This window comes from Sminthopsis crassicaudata, chromosome 5, assembly GCF_048593235.1.
Source record: "Sminthopsis crassicaudata isolate SCR6 chromosome 5, ASM4859323v1, whole genome shotgun sequence".
Taxonomy (NCBI): Eukaryota; Metazoa; Chordata; class Mammalia; order Dasyuromorphia; family Dasyuridae; genus Sminthopsis; species Sminthopsis crassicaudata.
The window spans coordinates 271,727,160-271,752,457 of NC_133621.1; the positions used below are offsets into that span (position 1 = coordinate 271,727,160).

The 25,298-nt window shown below is 36.2% G+C and overlaps 1 long non-coding RNA gene across 1 annotated transcript in view; it reads left to right on the top strand.

Annotated features, from left to right (window-relative positions):
* Window positions 1-5,742: 5,742 nt before the first annotated feature.
* LOC141544660 (uncharacterized) overlaps window positions 5,743-25,298 on the top strand; it is a 71,436-nt gene continuing 51,880 nt past the window's right edge. Inside the window, exon 1 of the long non-coding RNA XR_012482743.1 lies at window positions 5,743-5,830. This is a non-coding gene — a long non-coding RNA (uncharacterized LOC141544660). The remainder of the gene's footprint in view (window positions 5,831-25,298) is intronic.

The following is a 25,298-nucleotide window of genomic DNA, read 5'->3' on the forward strand; positions in this document are numbered from 1 at the left end:
GGACAATTAACTTTAATGAATTAAAGCTATTTTATCCTGTTTTGCTGAGAGTTAAGTTTTAACTGCTTTTGGTTATAGTTATATCCCTGCATTCTCTTCCTGTAACTAATTTCTAAAATCAGAGTAATGGTCAATAAGAAACTGTTAATTCAATTCAATTATGTCATACCTTGCTATTTCCAACCTGGCTATATGTCATACCTTGCTGTTTTCCACCTGGTTATATGAATTCATTATATCCTAAATACTTGGCAAATGAGTATTTACATTTAACCTGGTCATCTTATCCATTATTGAATATTTATATCTGTGGATATTCAGGTTTTTTTAAAGGTTTCTAAATAATGAGAGGACAGTGAGCACAGTGAGACCTAACTGCTATTTATTTATGAGGTGTATAGTTGACAGCCATTTGCCTGTCCTGTGAAGAAAACCTATTAAGCTGCTGACCAAATCATACTGGTCTCTTCACATTTTGTATCAGTCTGTTCTAGCCTTTATTTGTTAGATTTGTGTTTTTTGTTCCAGATTTCGGTCAAATTACAGGTATTGATTTGTTTCTGGAACCGAGATCAGCTTTGATTGCCAGCATTCCAAGCCATACTACATGTATCCTCTGCATGGACTGACAATCTCCTGCCAGGGCCCATCCTGAAGCAGGTTTTTTTTTCCCTTTACCAAAAATAGTTTATTGCACAAAATTAGGAATTCCTATATACACTTAAACCTTTTTTAATTAATATGCTGTATGAGATAATCATTCATTGTACATGGTGTCACATTTTCCTCAAATTATTCCACCAAAAAAGAGCCCCAACCTCATGAACAAATGTGTATGCATGAATAATTTTTTTGCTTGCATATGAATCTTATTTTGATTAGCTAATGAATATCTGATTAGATAACTGAAAACCATTCATAATACTACAGCCTCCCTGTATTACCATCTTTGGGTCCCTATTGTGGGACCATAGTTGAGGTGAGACCATGGTATATAACACAGTGCTTCTGATAACTCCACTCACAAACCTGCCTTGGATAAGGAATGCAAGAAACCCTTGGGTCTATACCCATTTTTCTGCCACATGAGTTCTGGTTAAAGTGAGGCTCCAGGGCATCTCTTTTTTAAAAACCAGATGGTTTCTTTCCATGATATCTATGCAAGACATTTTTTTTAGCACTCAAAATGTCCACACATACCCACGCCAGCTCTATAGGTCTACCATTTGAATCGCTAATTCTTATTCAAGGAAACTTCACCTGTACAGCAAATGGGTACTGTCAGTGAAACAACATGGCAAGCTTCACGAAGCACTGGCCAACCATACCGCTCAACATACACCTTAGGCCACCTCTCTTGGAGACCTTTTTAATTTGGACCTAATCTGTACCAACTATAGTAATAGCCACTTTTGCATCCTACAACATGATAAAAATCAGCTGTCACATTCTCCAGAGGGAAGAAAAGTTTCATGAATCTATAAGATCCACAGTATTTCTTGGAGATGTTGTATACCAAAGAAGGTATAATGACAACAAGGTTGCACAAAAGATCTGGGAATAAACTGCAGGACTCAGTACCGATTCCACTGAGTATGAACTTTCCCTTCTGCACCAGATCCAGATACCGCATTCATTACAGACATTGACAAGAAAGCTGGGAGTGGAGTCTCTGCTTTATAAAAGAATCATCCCTGCTCTTTTTCCACTTGTGGACTCACAAGTCAATTTTGAAACTATAGTTCCGAACAAAGAGTGGATGACAGAGACCTTTCTTCCCTAGACCCTGGCTGGGGGAGGTAGGACAGTGAGACGGCAACAGGAAGCAGAGTCCCTCCAAGCAAAGAGACCCCCACATAACTCCAAAGTAGGCAACTTGGAGATTGTCTTCCAGGTTATTTAGGTACCAGTTTTCCTCTGTAAAGTGAATTCTTGGAGAAGCATAATGGCAGGGGACATTGAGAGACCTCAGATGTATTTCCCCAGCCTGGAACATCCCAGGTACTGGGGAAGAAAGGGAAAGGGGGTCAAGGGCTAACGTTCAGCAGCTGTAAAGGTAGGAAACAGAGGGAGCCAAGCACAATCCTGAGCTCCAGCCCCCTCCCCACTCCAGCAGCAGGCCCTGAGCCCAGAGAATCGTGTTCAGAGTGAAAACACTCCCCTCTGTGAATTCTCCTGGAGCCAAAAGGGAGGGAACCGGCTGGGACTTTGGGAGGAGCATAGAGTCAAGTAAATTACCATATTTCTTAGGGTGGGAGTGGGAATGAGAAAAGAATGAATGTGAGGAGTAACCAAGAGCAGAAAAAGGGAAAATGCATCTGTTGGGAAGGATGATTTTCCAGTCTGGCAGTAAGGATGACCCTTGCACAAATGACAATTCTTTAGAAATGCACTTGATGGGAGCATTTTTTTAAACATTACTAAGTGTATTTAACTTTAATGTTATTTTAACCTTATCAACTAACAATAGGGTATTTTTATTTCCTCTTGAAACACAGTTCAAGAGGCAGTTTTAAGAACACAAGACATGGCTGAAGAATCACATCCTGTTTTCTCCACGAGAGTAATTAAGCTTCTGTCATATATAGCATAAACATGAGCACAGCTGGATTGATCAGTAACACTGAATAACATCATTTTCCTGAAGCAGTTTTGAAAGAAGCTTCATCCTGTACCCCTGATGGACTGATATGGGGGAATTTAGGCACTCTAATTGGGTCATCTGTTACTGTGTGTTTAAAGTTGGAGATGGATTTGTTAAAACTGTATAACTATTGCTATATGTTTAAGGGGTTTTTAGAAAACTTACTGTACTAGTTTGTTATGTATAGGAATTTTGATTCACTCTTGGGATTTATATATGGAATGGTTATTTGATAATTCCTTTCCTTGAGAAAAAAAGGGAGGCAGAAACTGGTTAGCAAATTGGGGAAACATGTATTTTTCTTAGGTACTTCTGCCCTGCCCCCTATCTCATTAGTTCAGATTGAGAAATTATTTAAACGGTCCTTTTCATTTTTACTCCTTGCTAAAAATTACTGGACTATGATTTGCTGGTTTTATTTTAACTTTGAAATCCCTTATTCTGCTGGAATTGTCCTGGTAGACCCAGTTTTGGGGATTATTTTTCAGAAACAACCAGAAATCAGACACCTGTCTTGGGACTGGCCATCTCTCTGATCTGTTTCTCCACTCCTGTTACCCCAGTTCCTTAATTAACATTTTGGCCTCAGGCCTAAGCTAATAGTTTGGGGTTGCCTTCCTTGGTCTAACTGCATAATTTGCTCAGACATCTGGATCCTAGTAGCAGCTCCTGTTCTATCAAGAGGGGACTAGTAGAGCTACTCCAAGTCCCACTTTTCCCCCTTTTGGGGTCGCTCACAGACTTGCGGTGCCCCTCTTAGGATGGGCAGCAGCACTGTCTTGAGCACTGCTATTCCAAATATAAGCAGAGGCTGAGTTAAGTGCACAAATGATCACAGACTTAACTCACAGTGAACTGTCTATCTCAAAGTGTATTCTCTGGCTGGCATGCTCCTCAACTGCAGGTGATCTGCTATTTCTGCAACAGGGAGGCTGTTATGAGGAATGCTATTTTTATGCTAATAGATCTGGGGTTATCAGGGAGAGACTTGTTCAGGTAATTAAGTCCTTGCATTTTTCTAGTTTTATTTTGGTTTGTTTGCTTTACATAGGCTTGGTCAAAGTTATGGTGCTAAGACCTTCTAGAGGAAGGTAATTCAAAGATTTGACTAGTCAGAAGAGAGAGAGTGTGGAATGTTATGCCACAGTTCTCTTTTGTTGTCCTGACTCAGTTTTCCTAATTGTTTTGCCTCAGTTTATAGTTGTTCTGCTCAATCCCCTAAAACCACCCCTCCCTCTTAATCAGAATATTTGATAAGGATAAAAGATCTTATATTTTAGAATATCAGAATGCCTCTCCCCATCCCAAGCTATCCGAATATCAGATACAATCTTATCAAGATGCCTCTCCCCATCTCCAGGGTGCCTCCCCCCATTATGTCATCCCCATCTCTGGTGGCTCATCCCACTCTGTCAGAGTCTCATTCCAGCTCCCAGCTGCCTAACTCTGTCCTGCCTCAGTCTACCCCCTGAGTCTGAGCCACCTCACTATATGTCAGTGAGAACTCATATTATTTGCTGTATTCTTGGAGACAATAGTCGCACTCAGCCCTGGGACCAAATCATGGATTCCTTTGGCCCCAGTAAATCTCTCCCTTCTAAATAAATTATTAAATACTCTCTCATCTCTATCTCAGTTTCTCCAACATTACACCACTTCAGCTTATAAGCATCTGGTTTATACTTGTTTTTCAACATTACTTTTTACTCCCTGAAAACCCCTCACTTTACATTTCCTCAACTTCCTCATTTTATACAGCCTTGAATAGTGATTCAATGCCCTTTGTTGCCTTTGCCCACATACACATGCTGCTAAATAAAGGTAGAGAAAATCATGCAACTGTGCTTACTAGGACCACTACAAATTTGGACTCTCATTGATACAAGACTATTCTTTTATATCTCCCTCATTTACTTTGCCACTTACCACAGAAGCTCTTCAAAACCATTTCATCCCTCCTCAAACCTTCCATGATTCATTTTGAACTTTCTCAACTAAAAATCTTGGTCTCAGGGGCAATTGGAAGGCGAAGAAGATAAAGCACCTGCCCTGGAATTAGGAGGATTTAAGTTCAAATTTGGCTTCAGACCCTTAACACTTCCTTGTTGTGTTACCCTAGGCAAGTCACTTAACTCCAAATGCCAGCCAAAAAAGTAAAAACAAAACAAAGCCAAACAAAAACAGATACTTACAGTTGTGTGAGGCTGGGCAGGTCACTTAAGCCAGTTTACCTCAATTTCCTCTTTTGTGAAAATGAACTTAAGGAAACACAAAGCATTCCACTGACTTTGCCAATTAAATTCTCTTCAAACAGTCGTTTTAGACTGTTCTGTTTTTCAGCAAAACAGAATAGTGTTTGCTCCCATGTTGCCACTGATTTGAGCAGTCAGTTGGGCCCCAGCTAAAAGTAGAAAGGAGTTTCCTGTTCATTAAAAATGAATAGGCAGGAGGGAGAAGTGATGCCAGCTTTCAGGACTTGCTATCTAATATCCAGGAGGCAAAGTCTGACCCTGATCCTGATGCTGAGGGGAATGATTTTCCAAGGGTTAGCTCAGGCCTGGGGGTCAAGGATTTAAAGACGGGGGTGCCTTAGCTTCCTCCTGTGAGGACCTTCCCTTCTCCGCCCCCTCCCCCAAACTTTCTTCTTACGTAATCATTTTTTATAGATCATTCACGTTGTGCTTTCCGAGCAGCAGCAGCTGCTGCTCTTTCGCCATGTCCCCATCGAGTCAGCTTTTACTTCCCGAGATTCTTTTCCTGGATCAGGTATCCTGCCCTGGAGTCGGTCTCCGAGGCTTCTAAGTAACTCCGCAGGGCCGGAGAAGTAAACTGCCCTTTCTTGTCCAAGTTGAAAATCTTCATCCTGGAGGCCGGCTTCAAGACCAGACATGAGACGTCCCGGGGGCAGTCCTCTCCTGGGCCTTCAGCCTACTCGGAAGGGGAATTGAAGCGGAAAATGTCTATAACCCGCAGAGGGAGGTTTAGAGATCTGTGAGGCCCCAGCAGTTAAAACCGATTCCGCCCGATTGTAACCCTGGCAACAACATGAGGGGAACTGAACTGCACGTGCTTTTGTCGGGTCCCTGGCTCCCGCGAATGCTGGAGTCATACACTGATGAGTGCGCAAGTGCTGGCTCCGTTTGACTTTCAGTGCCAGCGGTCCAAGGCTCCAGATCACGAGATTGGGTGAGCTCCAGGACTTTTGTTCACATCTCGGGACCCGCTCTGTTGCTTACCTTTGTGATGTGGGAAAAGTATTTCCTCTCCGAGACTCCATTTCTTCTTTTGTAAACTGAAGATATTCTAATGTAAAGTAGAAACTAGAAACATTTTGATTTATTTTGGATTTAATCCCCAATCCGTAAAGAAAATTCTGCCAACTGAAACAGTACAGGCTATTACCCATCTGCCTTTGTTCTTCACCAGCCTCCCACCAAGTTTTTGTTTTTTGTTTTGTTTTGGTTTGATTTGTTTGTTTGGTTTGGTTTGGTTTGGTTTATTTGATTTGGTTTAGTTTGTTTTGGTTTGGTTTGGTTTGTTTGTTTTGGTTTGTTTGGTTTGGTTTTGTTTGTTTGTTTGGTTTTGGTTTAGTTTGTTTTGTTTTGTTTTGTTTTGTTTGTTTTGTTTTGTTTTGGTTTAGTTTGGTTTGGTTTGGTTTGTTTGTTTTGTTGGTTTTGTTGGTTTGGTTTGGTTTGGTTTGGTTTGGTTTGGTGTAATTTGGTTTGGTTTGTTTTGGTTGGTTTGTTTGGTTTGGTTTGTTTCTTTGTTTGGTTTGGTTTGGTTTGGTTTGTTTGTTTGGTTTTGGTTTAGTTTGTTTTGTTTTGTTTTGGTTTTGTTTGTTTGTTTTGTTTTGGTTTAGTTTGGTTTGGTTTGGTTTGTTTGTTTTGTTGGTTTTGTTGGTTTGGTTTGGTTTGGTTTGGTGTAATTTGGTTTGGTTTGTTTTGGTTGGTTGGTTTGGTTTGGTTTGTTTCTTTGTTTGGTTTGGTTTGGTTTGGTTTGGTTTGGTTTGTTTTGTTTGGTTTGGTTTGTTTTTTCTCCTCTCCTGCTACTCATTCATTCATCACAAGCTCATATGATTTCTTATTTCAGTTCCAGGACCATTGAACTTTAGAATACAGAAATGTATATGCATCCTGATGACCCACTGCTACAACTGCTGCTAGTTTACCCTCCTCATCTTGACCTTCCTCCTTATCTTTTCTGTCCCCCTTTTTCCCTCTTTTCCTCCTCCCTTCTGTTTCTTCTCCATTCCTCCCGTTTACCCCCCTCTTCTTTTTTCTTTTCTTCTAACTTCTCCTCCCTCTTTTGATTGCTCCTGCATTTCCTTCTCCTATCCCTTCTTTCCTTTCCCCTCACCTTCTTTTTCTCTCTTTTCCTCCTTTTGTCCAAATAACCAAAATGTAAGCTGATTCTGTACGGTTTTTGGTCTCAGTCTGTATGTTGTTGGGTATTTTTGTGACATGACTTGTCAATACCTCCGCAAGGGATAGATGTTCTATATTATATCTGCCATGCCTAATGATATCCTGTAAAACTTCAATACTCTCTCTAAATGGCATGAGATGTTATGTAATATGTTTCATTATCTACCACCTAAGATTCAAATACAAGTTCTAAAGGCCTAATACTTGGGCTTCTTGATCTAATAGCTTGAATATATTTAGCTTTTGGCTTGCCTAGTTATGTGTCTTATGGAGCAAATAATATTATACACAGTATTATATATACATATATCCATTATTATATACATATTATATTTGTATTATTTGTGGAGAGTTGATGAATTGTATACTTTTAGAAATACTTGAATTTGAAATATACTTATTAGGAAGAGGATCAGTGTATATAAAGAATAAGTAAATTAAATTTGATAATATTTCATCTACTGAAGCAAATCATTATTTAAAAACCTCATGGCTTAGTTACAGATATTTGGATTTGCCAAAGGTGACCTTGTAAGTCTTAAAAGTTCATGAGGTCCTAGAAGGCCACTAAAGCTGTAGGTTGTAGGGTTTAGTGAAGTAGTCAATAATGCCAAAAACAACTGGCTGGATAAAAAGGAAGAATTCACCCCTTTCCCTTCCTTCTTGCCTCCCTCTTCCCCCCTCCCCTCCTCCCTCTCTCTCTCTCTCTCTCTCTCTCTCTCTCTCTCTCTCTCTCTCTCTCTCTCTCTCTCTCTCTCTCTCTCTCTCTCTCTCTCTCTCTGTCACACTCATAAACAAAACAATGGTTGACTGCAGCTTGCTAATGAAAAATATGAAACTGCTTATTAGATGAATTGTCTAACTGAATTATTTGTCAAGACTTCCTCTTGATCTCCTTGCAGATTAACTTCTGACAAATCGTATTAGTTATTCCTAAAAGTCCTATTAGTTATTCCTAAAAGTTTTTTTTTTAAACATACACTATAATTCACTTATGCTAATTATTGCTTTCTACATGGGAAGAAGCAATTTGTCCTATAATCCAATGTATGGGGTAACATTTTTATTTCCTCTTTTTTGTGAAAATTGTAGTAAAGCAAAAGTGAGTGGGAATTGATAGGTGTTTTAATAGCTAACAAATTTTATTGCTTGATCCTGCTATTTGAAAGTTAGGCTTTACTCAGAACTGAACCATTGGAAAGGGTGGTAGGTAAAGGAAAAAAAATTGTGGAGCTTGAATATCTTTGTAGTTTCAGCCAAGGGGAAAGAAGCTAGCCATTGCACTTAATGTGGGGACTTTGACATCATTTTTGAATCCTTTACATTAATAACTTTATTTTCAAAATGTTTGCAAAGATATTTGTCAACATTCACCCTTGCAAAACCTTGTGTTTCAGATTTTTCAACCTTCCTTCCCTAGACAGCAAGCAATCCAATATATGTTGAACATATACACTTCATATATATATATATATATATATATATATATATATATATATATATACATACATATATATATATATATATATATACATATATATATATGTCCATATTTATCATGCTCCACAAGAAAAATCAAATCAAAAAGGGAAAACCCTGAAAGAATAAAAGAAAATGAAAAAAAAAACATAATGAAAGTACTATGCTGTGATCCACATTCAGTCCACAGAGTCTTTCTGGATATAAATGTCTCTCTTCATCACAAGTCTATTGGAAATGGCCTGAATCACTCATTGTGGAAAAGAGTCACATTCATCACAGTTGGTTATCATATAATCTTTTGTTGCTGTGTATAATGTTCCTTTTTTTAAAAATATTTTAATTTTCAAAATATATGTACAGATCATTTGACAGTGTTGACCCTTGCATAGCCTTCTGTTTCAGATTTTCTCCTCTTCCCACCCCCCATCCCTTCCCCTAGATGACAAGCAATTCAGTATATTTTAAACATGTTAAATCCAATATGTATAAATACATTTATACAATTGTCTTGGTGTACAAGAGAAACCAGATAAAAAAATAAAGTAAATGTGCAGGAAAACAAAATGCAAGTGAACCACAACAAAAAGAGTGAAAATGGTATGTTGTAATCCACATTCAGTTCCTACAGTCCTCTCTCTGGGTGTAGATGGCTCTCTTCATTAGACTATCATTGGAACTGGCATCAGTCATCTAGTTTTTGGAAAGAGTCATCAGAATTGATTATCGTATAACATTGATGTTGTCATGTACAATGATCTCCTTGTTCTGCTCATTTCATTTAGCATCAGTTCATGTAAATCTCTCCAGGCCTTTCTAAAATCATTCTCTCTCTTGATCATTTCTTTTAGAACAATAATATTCCATAGCATTCATATACCATAACATAGTCAACCATTCTCCAACTGATGGGCATCCACCCAATTCCCAGTTTATTGTCACTACAAAAAGGGCTGCCACAAAAATTTTTGCACATGTAGTTCCCTTTCCTATAAAATCTCTTTGGGATATAGGCCCAATGGAAACACTGCTGGGTCAAAAGGTATGCACAGTTTGATAACTTATTGAACATAGTTCCAAATTGCTCTCCAGAATGGCTGGATCTGTTCACAACTCCACCAACATTATATTAATGTACCAGTGTTCCCACATTCCCTCCAACATTCATTCTTGTCTTTTCCTGTCATCTAGTAATATTACTTGCACAGGAAATGTTATTAATGACTGTGTATTAACAATGTCAGTCACTAATTAGCCACATTCTTCAATTGTACTACCTTTCTGTCTTATAGAATAACTTATTCTTCCTTGATAAATTTCACAGAAATCTCATGACCAATGAGATTATTATTATTTTTAATGTCATTTTCTTTTTATTAGCAGTGTTAAAAAAAAAACTAGTAGATAAAGGGAATATTATTGACAAAATTTGCCTAAGTTTTGACAAAGTCTTTGATAATTCTATCTTCATAAAAATAATTGTTTAGCTCAAATTTGTCAGTGTACTACAGAGGTTTGAGAATTGGTTGAAAGAACAGACCTACATTATAGTCATTAATAGTTAAATGATAACTTTTAATGTATATATATGTATATATATATATTGAAGCTATTTATTTTCAAAACATAAAAAATGATAATTTTTCATCATTGATTCTTGCAAAACCTTGTGTTCCAATTTCTCCCCCTTCCCCCATTTCCTCTCCTAAATGGCAAGTAATCTAATATATATTAAATCTGTTAAAATATGTATGTAAATCTAATATAGGGATACATATTTATACAATTATCTTGCTGCACAGAAAAATCAGATCAAAAAGGGAAAAAAAGTAAAAAGAAAATGAAATACTAGCAAACAACAACAAAAAGAGTGAAAATACTATTGTGTGATCCACATTAAGTTCACAGTCTTCTCTCTAAGTATAGATGGCTCTCTTCATTACAAGAGCTGACCTGAATCATCTCATTATTGAGAGGAGCCACATCCGTCAGAACTGATCATTGTATAATTTTGTTGTTCCTGTGTACAATGATCTCTTGGCTCTGCTTATTTAGCATCAGTTCATATAAATCTCTCCAGGCCTCTCTGAAATTATCCTTCTGATTGTTTCTTATAGAACAATATTTCATAATATTCATGTACCGTAACTTATTCAGCCATTCTCCAACTGATGGGAATCCATTCAGTTTCCAGTTTCTTGCCACTACAAAAGAGGCTGCCACAAACTTTTTTGCACATGTGGGTCTCTTTCCCTCCTTCAAGATCTCTTTGTAATATAAGCCCAGTAGAAATATTTCTGTATCAACATTATGCACAGCTCCATAACCCTTTCTTTTATATAACTTTTTTATTAATTTCTATAACTATAACATTTTCTTTGACAGTACATATGCATAGCAAATTTTTTTTACAACATTATCTCTTGTACTCCCTTCTGTTCCAAGTTTTTCCCCTCCTTCCCTCCACCCCCTCCCCTAGATGGCAGGCATTCCCATACATGTTAAATACCTTATAGTATATCCTAGGTATAATATATATGCAGAACCAAATTGTGTTGTTGTTGTTGTTGTTGCAAAGGAAGGATTGTATTCGAAAGGTAAAAATAATCTGGGAAGAAAAATAAAACAAAACAAAACAAAACAAACAAAAATCAAAACAAAACTAAAACAAAACAATACTCAGAATTTACACTCATTTCCCAATGTTCCTTTTCTGGGTGTAGTTGATTTTGTCTATCATTGATCAATTGGAACTGGATTAGCTCTTCTCTATGTTGAAGATATCCACTTCCATCAGAATACATCCTCATACAGTATCATTGTTGAAATGTATAATGATCCCCTAGTTCTACTCGTTTCACTCAGCATCAGTTGATATAAGTCTCTCCAAGCCTCTCTGTATAACTCCAGATGGTCATTTCTTACAGAACAATAATATTCTATAACATTCATATACCATAATTTACCCAACCATTCTCCAATTGATGGACATCCATTCATTTTCCAGTTTCTAGCCACTATAAAAAGGGCTGCCACAAACATTTTGGCACATACAGGTCTCTTTCCCTTCTTTAGTATTTCCTTGGGATATAAGCCCAGTAGTGGCACTGCTGGGTGAAAGGGTATGCACATTTTGATAACTTTTTGGGCATAATTCCAGATTGCTCTCCAGAATGGTTGGATTCTTTCACAATTCCACCAACAATGCATCAGCGTCCCTGTTTTCCCACAGCCCCTCCAACATTTATTGTTATTTGTTTCTGTCGTCTTAGCCAATCTGACAGGTGTGTAATGATATCTCAGAGTTATCTTAATTTGCATTTCTCTGATCAATAGTGATTTGGAACACATTCATATGAGTGGAAATAGTTTTAATTTCATCATCTGAAAATTGTTCATATCCTTTGACCATTTATCACTTGGAGAATGGCTTGATTTCTTATAAATTAAAGTCAATTCTCTGTATATTTTGGAGATGAGGCCTTTATCAGAACCTTTAACTGTAAAAATGTTTTCCCAATTTGTTACTGCCCTTCTAATCTTGTTTGCATTAGTTTTGTTTGTGCAGAAACTTTTTAATTTGGTGTAATCAAAATTTTCTATTTTGTGATCAATAATAGTCTCTAGTTCTCCCTTGGACACAAACTCCTTCCTCCTCCACAAGTCTGAGAGGAAAACCATCCCATGTTCCTCCAATTTATTTATGATTTCGTTCTTTATGCCTAAATCTTGGACCCATTTTGATCTTATCTTAGTAGTTGGTGTTAAAAACGGGTCCATGCCTAGTTTCTGCCATACTAATTTCCAGTTTTCCCAGCAGTTTTTGTCAAATAATGAATTCTTATCCCAAAATTTGGAATCTTTGCATTTATCAAACACTAGATAGCTATTTTTATTCGCTATCTTGCCCTGTGAACCTAACCTATGCCACTGATCACCTAGTCTATTTCTTAGCGAATACCAAATAGTTTTGGTGACTGTTGCTTTATAATACAGTTCTAGATCAGGTATAGCTAGACCACCTTCGTTTATTTTTTTTTTTCATTACTTCCCTTGAAATTCTCGACCTTTTGTTGTTCCATATGAATTCTGTTGTTATTTTTTCTAGGTCATTAAAATAGTTTCTTGGGAGTCTGATTGGTATAGCACTAAATAAATAGATTAGTTTAGGGAGTATTGTCATCTTAATTATATTCGCTAGGCCTATCCAAAAGCACTGAATGTCTTTCCAATTATTTAAATCTGACTTTATTTTTGTGGCAAGTGTTTTGTAATTTTGCTCATATAATTCCTGACTTTCCTTTGGTAGATATATTCCCAAATATTTTATACTATCGACAGTTATTTTGAATGGAATTTTTCTTTGTATCTCTTGCTGTTGGATTGTGTTGGTAATGTATAAAAATGCTGAGGAGTTATGTGGATTTATTTTGTATCCTGCAACTTTGCTAAAATTCTGAATTATTTCTAATAGCTTTTTAGCAGAGTCTTTGGGTTTCTCTAAGTATACCGTCATGCCATCTTGATAACCCTTTCAACGTAGTTCCAAATTGCTCTACAGAATGATTGGATCTGTTCACGATTCCACCAATAATGTATTAGTGTTCCAGTTTTCCCACATTCCCTCCAAATTCTGTAAGGCAATTATTGAGATAATTATTATCTAAGTTGGATTAGGGATTTTAAAATACTGTTTATAATTTTTATGTATGGTTAAAATATTTATTTTATTTTTAAATTATTATTTATAAATATTTTTGACAGTTTATATGCATGAATAAATTTTTTATAACATTATCCTTTGTAATCATTTTTCCAAATTATCCCCTCTCTCCCTCTAATCCCTCCCCTAGATGACAGGCAATCCCATACATTTTACATGTGTTACAATATAACCTAGATACCATATATGTGTGTAAATCCAATTTTTTTGTTGCACATTAAGTATTAGTTTCCGAATGCGTAAGTAACCTGGATAGATAGACAGTAGTGCTAACAATTTACATTCACTTCCCAGTGTTCCTTCTCTGGGTGTAGTTGTTACTGTCTGTATGGTTGAAATATAATAGTAGTTATTGATGAATAGAATTTCATTTTTTCCTCTTTAAATGCTTGTCACAACAAATTTATGTATATAGCTAGGAATATACTACTTTATAAAGTAATAAAATAAGGAAAAGGGAGGATCAGTTGTGAACTGACTAATAGTGCTAATTTATTTATTGGAAAAGGACATTTTTAGGCAGTAGTAAGATATATTAAAAATGCAATACTTTCTTGTGCATTGTATTTTCATTTCTTCTATAAGGAAAGGTTTGCATAACTCAGCTTTTTCTGACATATATTGTAATGCCTGGTAGTTAAAAGTACATGAACTATTTCCTGTAATCATCTAAACTTTCTGCTTCTTACTTTCATCATCATGTCATCATATTCCTCCCATGGTAATGGATTAGTTGTTTTGAAAAAAAATCTTATTAATGTGAGATGAATTTATTGTTACGAGCCCAGGTCATTTAGATTTCAAATGATCCAAGTAGCAGAATAAAATGTTACGAGTTAATGTTAGGAAAAAATGTTCTCTCTTCTAATGTTTAAGTGCCTGAATAAGGAAATTGCAGTTTTCTAAGGTTCATATTGGAGTTCAGCATGTATAAAAATATCTACTGAAAATCTAGAAACATATTCTTTACCTGCTTCTTTGTACTATGGTCCCATTAACTCCTATGAATTTTTCTCTGTCATTAGTATGTGTGAAGAGAAAGCTGTATGACTACTACAAAATTTTGAAAACATTTAAAACTCATTTCCCAAGCTTGAATAAATGATTTACACAGAGTCTATAAAAGGCGGACAAAAAAAAGAAAGAAAAAAAAAAGAATGAGAACTCTGTTCTCATGCTGTTTTATTGTTCTTTCTATCTATCTATCTATCTATCTATCTATCTATCCATCTATCTATCTATCTATCAGTTTTGATCAGTTGATCTGTGGTTGTGAGTGTGCACACATTACATTTACAGGAGACTCGTGTGTGTGTGTGTGTGTGTGTGTGTGTGTGTGTGTGTGTGTAGAGAGAGAGTTTGTTTTTTTCAGATTTAAAAATTAGAAATGAACAAATTTGTTAAATATAATATATATTTATAATTTTTATTTTATTTACTTAATAGTTCCCCAATAATATTGAGTATACTTTTTTTTTACATTTGTTTTTAAAATTTTTGAGTTCTAGGTTTTTTCCCTTATCCCCACCCATAATTAAGAAATCATAGATAAAAGTCCTCAAGAAAAAGTAAAGAAAAGAGAGATAGAGAGAGAGAGAAACAGAGAATGATTCAATTTGTATTAAGAAACAATCAGTTTCTTCTCTGGGACTGGATAGGATTTTTCATCATAAGTCCTTCAGTGTAGCTGGGGATGATTTTACTACTAGAAGAGCAAAGTAATGGACAATTGGTCATTACAGAACATTGCTGTTACTTTGTATGCAGTACATTTCATTTTGCTTCAGTTCATGAAGGACTTTCCTGATTTTTTTTTCCTCTGAGAGCATACTGTTCATCATTTCCCATAGAAAAAACAATATCACATCAATAACATATACCACAGTTTCTTAAGCCATTCCCTAATTTATAGGCATCCCCCCAGTTTTCTTTTTTTTCCCTGAGAAGAGAGATGCTATGAATATATTGTGTACTTATATCCCATTTCCCATTTTTTAAAATCTCTTTTGATATTCATTCCTAGAAGTGGTATTGTTAGGTCAAAGGATATGCATAAATGTATGGCATTTGTGTGCAGATCATATATTTTGATCATTTACCTATAGGGGCATGGATCCTACTTTTTATAAATTTGACTCAGTTCCCTCTATATTTGAGAAATGAGGGCTAATCAGAGAAACTTGCTTGGAAATTCTTTTTACAATTATTATTGCTAACTCTTCTTCTCCAATTTATTCTTTCCTTTCACCCTGTCCCTCCTCAAAAGTATTTTCATATTGACCACTGCTTCCCCTGATATGCCCTCTTTTGTACAACCTTCCCCGCATTTCCCATTCTTCTCCTATTTTCCTGCAAGGTAAGATAGATTTCTATACCCCATGAGTATGTATGTTTTTAACCCTTTTAGCCAATTATGATGACAGTAAGGTTCACTTACTCACTCCTCTTTTTCTCCCTCTCCCCCTCCAATATAAAAGATTTCTCTTGTCTCTTTTTTTATGACAGATAATTTTCACCATTCCACTTCTCCCTTTTCCTTCCTCCCAGGACATTCCTCTCAAAATCCTTAACTTCATAATTTTTTAAAAAAGATACTATCCTTTCATATTCAATTTGTACTTACACAGAGGTGGCATAGTGAAGCAAGTAACAGTTCCAGCTTTCCCAATTTCCCTTAAAAACCCCATGAAACCAAGCCTCTGACCAGAGTCTGATGGAATGAAACCACGTTCCAGTTAGAGATAAATTGGAAAAACTTATAAAAAGCCAACCTTAATGGGATGAAAAAGGGTTCAGCTCAGCTCAGACAGACTCTGAGAAAACAGATGAGATGATCTTAATCACAGCCAATTTGCAAATAAGAGCTTTGGTCTTGGCTCAGTAGAGGAGCATATCAGTGAGGCAACCTCCAGTCCCAGACCAGAAGGCAAATTCAGGGTGTTTTCTGGAAAGAGCTACACATTACACACTCACCAGTGCTCAAAGCCAAGACTCAGCACTGTCCAGAAAGCTTGGGACAGCATCCCTTACCATAGGAGCAGAACTTGATTATAAAAGTAAAAAAAAAAAAAAAAGGAAAAAGTGAGCAAGAAACAGAAAAGAACCTTGACCATTGAAAGCTACTATGGTGATAGACAAGACCAAAGCAACAACTTGGGTGAGGATGAAGAAATCTCAAAGAGTGATATGAATTGGTCTCAAACCCAAAGAGGCTTCTCGGAAGTACTCATGAAAGACTGTACAAAGGAAATAAGAGAGATAGACCACAAAATGAGAAAAGAAATGAGAGGAAGGCATGAGAGAGTCAACAGCTTAGAAAAGGAAGGAAATTCCTTAAAAATATAATTAAATTCAAATACTTACTGGAGAAAACACCACCTTATAAAGTATAACTAACAAAATGGAAAAAGAGATACAAAAGCTAACTGAAGAAAATCATACATTAAAAACTAGTATGTGGCAAATGGAAGCTATTGAAGAATCAGTCAAAAAAATTAAAGACAAATTAAAGAAAATGTGAAATGCATCATTTAAAAAAAAAGCCAGCCTGGAAAATAGACCTAAAAGAGACCTTTAAAATTTATTAGTCTACTTGAAGGCCATGACAAAAAAAAAAAAAGACATTGGATATCATTCTTCAAGAAATCCTCAAGGAAAGCACCCTTAATATTGAAGAAACAGAAGGGAAAATGCTCATTGAAAGAATCATTCAATCAACAGCTTCAAAAAGAGACCCCACAAGGAATACCCCACTTAACTTACAAAACTCCAATACTATAATTTCAAGAAAAATACTTCAAACTCCCAGGCAAAAAATAATCCAGATATCACAGAGCAACAATCAGGATTAACCAGGATCCAAGCAATTTCTACACTAAAGGATCAAAAAGCCTGGAAAACCATACCAGAGAAGGCAAAGTATCTGGGGTTACAATGAAGAATTAACTATCCAGAGAGACTGAGCATCATCTTTCAAGGGAGAGGATGGATTTTCAATGGATTAAGAGATTTTCAGTCATTTCTATTGAACTAAATAGAACTAAACAGGAAATTTAACCTTAAACACAGAACTCAAGAAAATCAAAAAAGGTAAACAGGGGAAATATATGTTATTTCAAGGTTAAACTGTTTAAATCTCTAGATGGAAAAATGATGTCTGTAACTCTTGGCAACTATTTGTTACTGGGGAAGAAAAAGGGGGAATCACATGGATGGAGGGTATGATTGTGGATGGACTCTGATATGATGATATCAAAGATAAAGACATTAAGGGGTGAACAATGTTCTGTACTGAAAGAAGAGGAAAGGGGAGGTAAAATGGGATAAATGAGATCGCATGAAGAGTACAAAATACCTATTACATTAGAGCGAAAAAAGAAGGGATGTGAAAAGTGTCTGAAGCTTGATCCCAGAAATTTTGGCTCTAAGAGATAATAACTTAATCATTCAATTGGGAATAGAAATCTACCTAACCCTACAAAGAAGTAGGTGAAGAAAGAGGACAGAAAAAGGTAGGGCTGAAAAACTGAGGGAAAAAAGAGAAGGGAAGTAATAAAAGATAAGGTCTGGTCAGGGTGGGTTAAAAAATACTACTAAGAAGAGGAAGAGTGGTGATAGAAGATAAGGTAATGGGTAAGGTGTGTCAAAAACACTACTAAAGATTGTGGAAAGAGAAAATGAAAGTATATGCAATGGAGAAAATAGAATGGAAGAAAATACAGAGCTGGTAATCATAACTGTGAATGTGAGTGGGGTTGAACTCTTCCATAAAATGGAAAATGAAAAGGTATCTACCACAACATGGATAAATGACAGATGACCAAAAGATTTATAATGGGTCACATCCATTTGCAAAATTTCATTTGGCCTCAAACCACAAGGATTCTTCCCTGGAGGGAGTGTAGGAGCCTGGAAAGGAAGGCAAGCTGTACAGGCTTTTACTATGCTCTTAGCTTCTTTTGTTATCTCAAATTGCAAATGTAATGCTTGAGCAGCCTGATTATGTCTAGAATTAAATTTTGGGGCTTCTTGAAATAAAGGAGTATTGACCATCATAATCTGCCTTTAAATTACCATCAAAAATAGGACCTGGAATTCCACTATGAGAGTGGACATGAAAGATATAAATCTTATCTGGATGCTTTCTCACTTGCTCTTGAAGTTCCTGATATATATTAGATCTGATATATATTAGAGGCTACACATTTTATACCTACTGAATAGACTGAATCAGATATTATATTAATATATCCTGCATAATAAGAAAGCTAGAATGATTGCATACATAAAATTCATTCTGCTGAGTGGACTGAAAAGGAGTTCTGACTAATCTCTTTATACTTGTCACGAGAATATACAGCACAAATATTATGTTTGGATGCATCTGTAAAGATAGTTGATCCTTTAAGAGGAATTTTAGAAACCTTTTCTTCAAGAATCCATCTCCAGTTATGTAATAGTCTGGTTATCTTTAATGGAGACCCGTGTGTAAAATGTGGAGCTGTGGCCAATAAAATTTGGCACTCTGGGATGGTTTCACAGCATACATTAATTGTTGCAGTAAGTATAAAAGGTGTATATCTTGTCAGGTCTTATCCCAGATAATTATACTGCTCACTTAATGGCCTTTAATAAAATTCTGGCTACAAGTACTGGGTCAGGAGTAAGGCTTTGTTCTGGTTGTGCCGGGAAGTTCACCTACTCTATCACTATCTCCTTGATGGACTGCTGTGGGTGCTTCTTTTGTAGCAAAAACTGATATTTCCAAGGTTTTTTGAGTGGGTCAGCCACATTTAGATGGCCAGTTCAAGTTCTCTCAAAGCCTCTTGAGCTTCTTTTTTATGGTGGCATGGTGGGTTTAAAGCACTACCTTCTCTTAAAATGTCATATAAGTGTTGATAGTAATTGATAGATAATTAAGCCTAACACTGGATGTATCCATTGGATATCACCTATCAGTTTCAGAAAGTAATTTAAGGTGTTTAGCTTCTTTGTTCTTAAGGAAAATTTTTGTACTGTAAGCACTTTAGGATATACTTCATATCCTAAATATTGAAAAGGAGTGTGTATGTATCTTCAAACTTTTTCTGGAGCTATAAATATATATATATATATATATATATATATATATATATATATATATATATATATATATATATATATATATATATATATATATATATATACATAATTTGTACTTCCTTAGTGTTTTTATGGTCTTTTGTAGGTATGCTTCTAACATTTGCTCCTCAGGTGCTTATCTCAATCCGTGTAATGTAATAACATTACTTTTGGAAATGCTTGACAGTAAGAGCAGCAGCAACATACATTTGACATATTGTAGGGCAATTTTTCATTCCCTGTTGCAAAACTGTCCATATCTTTTATAAAGCTTAGCTAAGTTAACAGTGGGCACTGAAAAGGCAAACCTTAGAAATTTTTTCTTCAAAAATCCACTGGCAATTATGTAATAACTAGGTTATTGTTAATGGAGACATATGTGTAAAATTTGGAGCTGTTGCCAGTAAAATTTTCCAGTCTGGGATGGTTTCACAGCATATATTAATGTATGCATTGGTATAATTGTGCATTGAATAAAGCCAGTTCAACTTCTCTCAAAGCCTCTTGAGCTTCTTTTGTAAGCTGGTGTGATGGGCTTAAAGCACTGTCTCCCCTTAAAATGTCATACAATTGTTGCAAATGATAGGTAGTCAAGCCTAACACTGGACACATCCATTGGATGTCTCTATCAATTTCTGAAAGTCATTTAAGGTGTTTAGCTTCTCTGTTCTTAAGGAAAGTAAATACCTTAGGGTATACTTCATATTCTAAATATTGAAAAGTAGCATGTCTTTGAATTTTTTTCTGGAGCTATATGCAATTTGTAGTTCCTTGGTCTTTTATAGTCTTTTGCAGACATGCTTCTAACATTTGCTCCTCAGGTGCACATCACAATATAACATCCATGTAATATAATAATAAGAGCAGCAGCCTCGTACATTTGACACATAGTAAAGCTTTTTCATTCCCTGTGGCAAAACTGTCCATTCCCATCTTTTATAAGGCTCAGCTTAATTTACACTGGGCACTGAAAAGACAAATCTTTTCATATCCTCCTTATCTAGAGGCATAGAATAGAAACAATCCTTAATGTCTCTAACCCAAAGAGGACATTCTCTAGGCAATTGAGTAGGAGATGGAAGGCCCGGCTGAAGAATTCTCATAGTTTCTAATGTATATTTACTTTTCTTAAATCAGTCAACATCTTCCATTTTTCAGATTTATTTCTTGCAACAAATACAGGGGAGTTCCAAGGACTTAGAGAAGGTTATAAGTGTTCTTGTTCAAGTTGTTCCTGTACTGTATCTAATAAGGCCTGCATTTTATTGCTAGCTAAGGAGCACTGTTCTAAGCACACTGGTGTAGTAGTTTACCATTGAATAAGAACAGGTGAAAGTGTTGGCAGGCCTTCAACAGCAACCCTGCCTAAAAACCCCAAAGTACTCATTTTAATTCTAACTGTTGTAAGATGTCTCTTCTTCACAAATTGATGGGGGATTTTTCAAATTTAAAAGAAGAAAATTTCCTGTTTCATCTTCAAATATCCATCTCAAAGGGTAGCACTAACTTCAGCTGCTATTGTTCCTCCAACACCAGACATATTAATTTTTGGCTAATTGGGACCTCTAATGACTATGCAATCTGCGCCTGTGTCTACCAACCCTTCTAATGGTATGCCATTTATAAATAATGAGCTGTTTAGAGTTAAAATCTGGGCATCTATCTCCAGATTGCCTATTAGGAGTCTGTATCAGTAAACCTGATGCTACTACTTCTCCTGGTTGATAAATCATACATTGTCTACCTGTATTAGTGACTGGGATATTATCTACACATTCCCCAGTTTCCCACATCAATGTATGGATGGATACTAAGTACTCTCGGGAGTCAAGCTTACTGTGCCTGGAGGCAAGAGATCCATAGGCTGGGGAGGAACAGATTTCACCTCTCCAGGGGATATCTCAGTAGTGCCAGCTGTGTACAACTCTATTCTCTCCATTTGTAATCCCTTTCTCCCATCAGATAGCTTCTTGGTCTTGGTCATGTCTAAGTACTGAAATTTTAAAGATACTCTTGGTGTAGCATCGGCTGCCAGCATGCCCCAAGTGTTTTTTGCCTTGGGACTGGGAGCTGGCCCTTCATCTCATTTCCCAGAATCAATCTACATTCTGATGCCCAGTGGAAGCTTTTGTTGCATTTTGGACATGGGGTTTGGGGTCTTGTTCTCTCACCCTGTCTTCTCTGTCTTTATGTCAACATTGAGTTTTCAGATGTCCTACTTTACCACATTGAAAGCATTGACGATCTCTTTGGAAGTCCCTTGCCAAAAGGGACCCTGTCTTCCCATGTTGGGATCTTGGGAAGTCTGCATCATAGCCTGGCTATAAAAGGTGTTTGTGCCAACTGTGGCACTGTGTCTTATGATCTCCTCTAAAGGAGCATCCTTGTGTATTCCTAGTATAATCCTTCTACACACTTCATTGGCATTTTCTTTAACAAGTTGCCTTACCAAAGTGTCTGTTACTGTATTTTCACCATTAGTTCATATGACAGCTGTCTGCAAATGTCCCACAAAATCAGCAAAGGGTTCATTTGATCCTTGTACAATTTTTGTGAAGGCCTTGCCTTTGTTGCTTTTATTGGGGAGAGAAGTCCATGCTTTGTTAGCAGCAGCAGCAATTTGCCACAACAAGTTTTGACCAGGTTCTAAGCATATCCTTTCCAGTCCCTAGTCCTAATATAATTCTTCTACAAACTTCATTAGCATTTTCTTTAGCAAGTTGTTTTATCAAAATTTCTGTTGCTGCATTTTCACCAACAGTTTGTATGACAGCTGTCTGCAGATGTCCAATGAACTCAGCAAAGGGTTTATTTGGACCTTGCTCTATTTTCATGAAGGCTTCCTCCCTATCTTGCCTTCCTGGGAAGGTGCCCCAGGTTTGATAGCAGCAGAAGCAATTTACTCATATGATGCTATGGAGTAATTTATCTGTGCTGAAGCGTTTGCATAAGGATCTACACAGGTATATTAACTCCAGTTTGTCTATTTCTTAGGCTTGTATCCTACAGAGTTCACTATACTCAGAAAGACAGACAAGTTTTGTCCAGGTTCTAAACATGTCCTTGCTATAGATTTCCAATCACTAGGGGTTAAAATTTCATGAACCAAATTATCTGATAACATCTTAACAAAAGATGATGTAGACCCATAAAGATTTGTGCAAGCCTTTTTCAGATCTTTGATAATTTCTAGATTGAAAGGAGTGTATCTTCCTGAAGAGTTAAGCTGTTATCAGAGGATAAGTTTCTGTTCTTAAATCAGCTGTATTCTGCCTTTCCTCTTTGGCTTTAAGTATGTCTTTTGCAATGGAGTCATGGGGAGGGGGTTTCTGGGGGGGAGGTGCTGGTGGTATCACTGCTCTTCCCACTCCTCCTCCTCCCTGAAGTTGATGGGGGAGGGTCAAGAGCCTGCTCCAGTGTAGGAGCTGTCAGAGTGAGAATCAGAGTCAGTTTGTCACTCTACATTATACATAGTTATTTCTGTTCTCTTTGTCCACTGAATGCTTCTCTCCCTTTCCAATACTCCTTCTATAATATTTTTTTCATGTTCAGGTAATCCTTTCATGATATTGCTTATAGGTTCTATGAGTAGTACTCGGACTTCATGCAATATCTTCTCTATTATGCATCTGATCACAGACTCTATTCCAGCTCCCAAGACCCATCCCCTATTTCTTCACCTCCTAGATACCATTATTCTTTCTTTCTTTTTTTTTTTTTAACAGAAAACCCACTATCTACATAATATAATCTTACTTTCACATTGTCCTGATGGAATACTGACTTTTATGTTTTGAAATTTGGATACATGTAGAAGTCTTGCAGCTCTTTCCAGGACACTTCCAGGGGCATACAGCCCACTGATGAAAACACCCCAGAATGTTTTCTGATGATAAATTATTATTTCCAAATAATTAGAAATTAAGTGTTCTTCAGATAATAAAATATTTTCATAACATTTTCTTCAAAAAGGAAAACCTCATGCTTACATTTTGCAAGGTTGCTCTTTTTTTTTCTTTACAGAGAGGTAACTCTGGTAAACATAATGTTGCAGCCAGGAGTATACAATTTTCTCTACAGAAATGGCTAAACTTGTAAGTAATGATAAAATTATAACTCAGGGTATTGTCCTTATAATTATCATGATTATATTACATAATATATATTAAATAATACTTTTCAAAATGCTTTTTAAAAATATTTCAAAATAGTATTATACTGAATAAGAAATAACAGTGACTTCCCACACTATCTCTTTTACAAAAAATAATTTATGTTACTATTATAGGTTCTCTGTCATAATACAGTGTTTACATTACTTGCAAGCATCCATACTTTATTCTGCCTATCTTCTTTTTTTTTTAAATTAAAGCTTTTTATTTTCAAAACATATACATGAACAATTTTTTTAAATTTTTTATTATATATATATATATATATATTTTTATAATATTATCCCTTGTATTCATTTTTCCAAATTATCCCCCCCTCCCTCTATTCCCTCCCCCCAATGACAGGCAATCCCATACATTTTACATGTGTTACAATATAGTCTAGGTACAATACATGTGTGTAAATACCATTTTCTTGTTGCACAATAAACATTAGAATCCGAACGTACATGCAACCTGGGCAGACAAATATTAGTGCTAACAATTTACATTCACTTCCCAGTGTTTCTTCTCTGGGTGTAGCTACCTCTGTCCATCATTGATCAACTGGAAGTGAGTTGGATGTTCTTTATGTTGAAGATTTCCACTTCCATCAGAATACATCCTCATACAGTATTGTTGTTGAAGTGTACAGCGATCTTCTGGTTCTGCTCATTTCACTCAGCATCAGTTGGTTTAAGTCTCTCCAGGCCTCTCTGTATTCCTCCTGCTGGTCATTTCTTACAGAGCAATAATATTCCATAACCTTCATATACCACAATTTACCCAACCATTAACCAACTGAAGGACATCCATTCATCTTCCAGTTTCTAGCTACAACAAAAAGAGCTGCCACAAACATTTTGGCACATATATGTCTCTTTCTGCCCTTTAGTATTTCTTTGGGATATAATCCCAGTAGTAGTGCTGCTGGGTCAAAGGGTATGCACAGTTTGATAACTTTTGGGGCATAATTCCAGATTGCTCTCCAGAATGGCTGGATTCTTTCGCAACTCCACCAGCAATGTATTAGTGTCCCAGTTTCCCCACATCCCCTCCAACATTCATCATTATTTGTTCCTGTCATCTTAGCCAATCTGACAGGTGTGTAGTGGTATCTCAGAGTGGTCTTAATTTGCATTTCTCTGATCAGTAGTGATTTGGAACACTCTTTCATGTGAGTGGATATAGTTTCAATTTCTTCCTCTGAGAATTGTCTGTTCATATCCTTTGACCATTTATCAATTGGAGAATGGTTCGGTTTCTTATAAATTAGGGTCAGTTCTCTATATATTTTGGAAATGAGACCTTTGTCAGAACCTTTGTTTTTAAAAATATTTTCCCAATTTTTACTTCCCTTCTAATCTTGTTTGCATTAGTTTTATTTGTACAGACACTTTTTAGTTTGATGTAATCAAAATCTTCTATTTTGTGATCAATAATGATCTCTAGTTCTCCTCTGGTCATAAATTCCTTCCTCCTCCACAAGTCTGAGAGGTAGATTATCCTTTGTTCCTCTAATCTATTTATGATCTCCCTCTTTATGCCTAAATCATGGACCCATTTTGATCTTATCTTGGTATATGGTGTTAAGTGTGGATCCATATCTACTTTCTGCCATACTAATTTCGAGTTTTCCCAACAGTTTTTTCCAAATAATGAATTTTTATCCCTAATGTTGGTATCTTTGGGTTTGTCAAAGATTAGGTTGCTATATATGTATCCTTTTTTGTCCTTTGTATCTAATCTATTCCACT